The following is a 5,621-nucleotide window of genomic DNA, read 5'->3' as shown; positions in this document are numbered from 1 at the left end:
TAGTTTTTCATTGATTTTCATTGCCTTTACTGCCCTTTTGTGCATAATTGTCCATATATTGTATATTTTTTGCATGCTTCTACTGGTGGTTGCACATTTTTTCTTGCTAATCATCATGCAGCAGCTTTTGAATATACTGCACAGGCTGTGAATTCTCTTATGCAATTATTTTGCATAACCTGTGTAGCCCTTTATGCCACTCATGCAGAACCGCACGGCTTATGCACCCTACTTATGCACATGTTCTGGACAGCACTTTACTCTGCATAACCTGTGCAGCTTCTTATGCATCCCTTTATATCTTGAATTCTCATATGCTCTATACCAGGTAACTCTTTCTTTTTGCTCTTAATTTTCACTAATCCTGGTTCTTCCCTTTGAGTTTTTATACTACACTGCTTGAGACATTGAGGATAATGTCTGATTTTGAGTTTGGGGGTGTGCATTTTGATTTTTGCTTCATTTTTCACATTTTGAGTATAGGAGCATCTCATCCCATTCCATTTACATATATTGTAAATATTTTACATATACATCCTTACATACATATACATAACACATTTACACACACATTACACATTTACATACACATTATACATCACTTAGAAATTGTACACATTGCACACAAATAGACAAATAGACTTCCTCCATTTAGTTAATGGATTACTCATTTTAGGAATCATGCATCATGCATTAAAATCTTTTGCCAAATCCCTTGAGTATTGAAAATGTGCCTATGAGAGTGATTTGACTTACCTTTAGTTGGGTTTGTGGATTGAAAGCTTCCTAAGAGGTGCAAAGTTTTGAAGTGTCTATCTCTTGCCTATATCTTCTTAACCAAAAAGCCACCCAACTAGTCCTTTAGAGATTGGAGTGTTTAGAGGGAGTTATTGGATATAAGGTAGTCAAATGATGTCTCACCAATCCTAGAACAAATTTTCTAAACCTTTCAAGGCGAAATACCAGCTTACACTTGAAAAGAGAGATGATTAGGCATTCCTTGATTTAAACCTTCTCATTTTAAACCTTTGGCCCTTTTCCTAATTAAAATTGACCCTTGCAAACCCTTTTGAGCCTTTTTATCCCTAATTTTTCTTGAAATCCTTATTGCTACCTAGCCAATGAACCAAACACTCCAACCCTTTTCATGAGGATAATTGAATATTAGGTACACTAAAAAAAAAATTAAAAAAAATAAAAAAAAGAGAAAAAAATATACAATAAAAGGGAAAAGAAGTGCTTGTCATCTTGTAAAAGTGCTAGTATATGTGCTTTTCACTATTGCCATTCAAAATGAAAGAAATCCACCCAAAGTATTAAAAGAAATGAGTTTGGGGGTGGTATTTTTAGGGACAATCATCAAAAGAAAATGCAAAATACAAGTTTAAAGTATCAAAATGTCCCTCCATTTTTATGTGTTTTGTAAACTATGCTAGCACTTGACAATTCTCATTGTGTACTTCTCTCCTCCATATATATAAAAAAAAGAGAAAAAGAAAAAAAATTATAATAAAATAAGAAGTGTACCTTATGTTGTTAAGATTGAAAATATTCTCATGCTTTGAATCCTTTTTACCCTTTCTTCTTCTTAGCCTCATTTTGAACCCCATGGCCCCATTACATCCCTAAAAAGACCTTTGATCTCTTGATAGTACTTGCTACATTAGTGGAGATGGGAGTGCCTATGGGATTGGAAAACTATTCATTCATTCATTCAATTCCATCATTCCATATAGAGACACTTTGACTATTGATTGTCCTAGAATTCCTTTTGAGCATGACTCTCTCTTTTGATTGGTTGGTTTGGGAATTTTAAATGATAATTGACTTGATGGCTAAGCGGTGAAAGCTTAGATAAGCACTAGATTCTTTGCATTTTAAAGGATGGGTATATGGATTGTTGGTATGGCTAAAGGGGTGTTAAGTTACTTTAATAGGTGATTTTCATAGCTCTTTGGATAAGGCACTTCTAAAAATTTTGCATCACATTCTAAAGTTTGCTTGAGGACAAGCAAAAGCTTGAGTTTGGGGGTATTTGATGCATACATTTGCATAATCATTTAGGTCTAATTTCATAGCCATTTTATTTGATTATTAGTCACTTTTAGCTAATTTCCTTAGTTATTTAGTTAGTTTTTCATAATTGTCAATTTTTGATTAATTTGTAATTTTTACTTTGTTTTGTAGGAAAAATGGTGTTTTTGAAGGACTGAAAAGAAATTTTGCCATTGAGGAGTGACTTCTACAGCCAAAGATGTCAAAAAGAAGTTTTCAAGTTGAAATATGCATTGACAAAATTGCGCATAACTTGCCGCATAAGCTATGCAGATCCGCATGAGGAGAAAAAACACTGTTCCAACACCTGCCGAATTGTGCATAAGGAGAGTGCATAGCTTATGCAGATTCATGCCTCCCTTATGCAGTCTCACGGAAATATGCATAACCTATGCGCCAAGTCATGCAGTTTTGCATAAGTGAACCAGAACTAGCCGAAAACTACATAAGGGACTGCATAACTTATGCAGTCCCACAAAGGTTTCATTAATGAGCTGGCAGAAGATTCCCTCAGAAAATTCCTCCTAAAACACACCATTTTAGGGCTCCATGTCAGAAAATGCTATAAATAGTCCCATTTCCCAAAATAGAAGGGGGGAAGCAAGTAGAGGAAGAAAATGAATAGGGGAGGCAGCAGCTGAAGAGTCACAATCATCTCTCACTCCATTTCCAACCAGATTTGGAGATTTCTTTCTTTTCTTACATTTTTCCTACATTTCTAGTGTTTAATTTCTTGTTTCTTAGCTTAGATTAAAGCTTTATTTGCTTATAAATTCAGAATATCTTGTAAACATTATGGATAGTGAGTAGTTTTACCTTTGATTCTGGAGTAAGGGATGTAGTATTTGAGGTATTTTGTGGATTTTGATTGGATAATCCATATTTTGTGGTCTTAATGAGTTTTATTCATTTCTTGTGTGCTTAATGACATGCTTAGTATAGGATCCCATTAAGTAATGTTCTTAATCCATGGTTGAGGCACCGAAAGGAGAAGGCCTTGTGATAGATAATCAAGAAATTGGACTTAATTAACTTAGATCTAGAAATAGACTAAGGATTAAGAGGATTCACAGATTAATTAAAGAACTTAATGGGTCTTAATTAACTCTAACTCCACGAAAGTAGGATTAGTTTGATTAAGGCACTCTTTGTCTCACTCGAAAGGGTATTCAAAGGATTTAAGAATTAATCTCCTTAAAACCCATAAGTTTCACAAAATTGGATAACCAATTTAAAATCCCAAAATAGCTCGAATATGAAATCCCGAACTCCGGAATCGCCTTTTTATCATTGTTAATTTTTAATTGAATTTAATTACTTGCCATTTTGAATATTGCCATATTTGAATTTTCCTATTTTAATTTGATGCAAATTTAGTTAAATCATTAAATAGTTGATTAGATAATTGATTTTTGCACATATAGATTTCATACTCCAATACCCATCAATTCATTGCTTTAATTTCAAAAATAGTTCAATTTAGTCAACTTTTTATATAAAAAATTCAATCATTAACACAACTCCTTGTGGGAACGATATCTTTTCTATATTACTTGTATGACCAATGCACTTGCGGTTGGGCCACATCACGACCATCGTGACCACTTCAAAAGAGAATAAAGACCACTAGAAATAGAAAACCCACAATATAAAAGCTAGACCTAGCGGCCAGCAAAACCAGTACAAGAGCCACAGTCAAAGCAACATGGTGGCACAGAGACAAATCCCAGACCCAGACAAGAGCCAAACTCGAAGTCTTTAGAACCATTGAAGACCCAATGAAGATCTTTTGAAATCCGCCCAACAAAGCTTTGGATGGGCTACAACAAACTGCCAGTCTTCAAAGGACTACACAACTACTTTAGTATATGGTATAGAAAGATAAATTTCTAAAAGGATTTAACATTCTACTATATCCTAGCTTAAATTATCCAATAATTAAAGGCATAATACTCACCTCGTATATATATATATACTTCTACTATGAATATACTAGTAAATTGTCTAATTCACTAGCAGAATTTTTTATTTTTAAATTAGTCATCAGAGTAATCTCCTAATTAGAGTTGGGATTCCTTTCTAAAATTTTCTCTTCAGTTTCACTTACACATTAAATCTAATTGCATTTAACATAAAAATCGTTTGTCATCCATTACAGGAATCACCAAAAAGAATGAAAAGGAAAAAGGAATAAATTGGAATCCAATAGGTTTTCTTGCAAAAAGAATCCAATTCTAGACATGAGGACGTGGAGATGATCAATATAAAAGAGTTCCTGGGTCCCGACCCGCCACTTTGGTCCAAAGAATCTCGCATCTGACTCGAGTGGAAGCTCAAATTATGCATCCACTTTTGAGATATATAGATAATTTGATGCGATTCGGATTCTAAGAAAAGGATTTGACACTTCTAGATCTCGTAATTCCACATACCTATATGCATGCATTTGAGCTCAGCTTTCATATGAAACCTGAGTTGGGCGATATTTGTCCCCAGTTGTAAATTATAATGGAGCTTCTATAGGGGAATAAGTGAAAGTTGGCAACCTTTCATGTGGGTTCACTCTCTTTAGTTCATGGAATTCATGGAGGGTTGATATTTTTTTTTAGTGAAAGAGCACTCGATATATACAATAATTGAATTTTTGGTGCTAATGTACATGGCTATTAATAATTTTAATATATAAATAATTTTAATCTATATATTTTTTTAATTTTAATATATAAAAATAAAATAATGTCTTAAATTTTTTATTAATTATTTTATATTTCATTTTTATTATTTTTTATATAGATTAAACTTTTTATCTCTAATTTTTTTAATAAATATTTCATAATAAAAATATAGTAATATAATAGAAATATTGATTAAAAATATAAAATCATTTAAAATTGGTTTAATCATATGATTATCTTCATTAATTATTTTAAGTATTAAAAATTTTATTATATCCTATCAATATATTAAAGAAATATAATATATTCAAGTATTATGTTTATTTACTAATATTAATTTTGTAATAATAATAATAATAATAATAATAATAATAATAATAATATTTATAGAGAATGCGATCCAGCAATATCATAGAGAATGACATATGGCAATACCATGTAAAATAATGTCAGCTTCTTAAGAATACATGTTTTCTTTACACAAACAACTCAAACTACCCGATTTACAATGTAATTACTATTCATATTAATTCTAATTAGTTAATTAGCATAATTTAAATATAAATATAGTTATAGAATGAGCTAAAAATTAATTATCTGTTTATTAGTCAAATTATTGCATCGTTTGACTAGGAAAATTCATTAGCACAACATTTTCATCATTAATTAATTTTCCCTAAAACGGCGTAATTTATCTTTCATAGAAATTCATACTATCATGAATAATTTTAGGTAAAAGAAAAAGTTATAATGAAGTGTGTAACTGGTATTGTTTCATTATCTGTAACATTATTTGGGGACATTTCACCATGATCAATAACATCAAATCTTGCTTTATTTGTTTAACAAAATCCAAAAGATCAGAAGAACAAGATCTACATGTATAATCAA

Source organism: Hevea brasiliensis, chromosome 2, assembly GCF_030052815.1.
Source record: "Hevea brasiliensis isolate MT/VB/25A 57/8 chromosome 2, ASM3005281v1, whole genome shotgun sequence".
NCBI classification, from domain to species: Eukaryota; Viridiplantae; Streptophyta; class Magnoliopsida; order Malpighiales; family Euphorbiaceae; genus Hevea; species Hevea brasiliensis.
The sequence above is the reverse complement of the archived record's forward strand: the minus strand, read 5'-3'. Positions refer to the sequence as shown.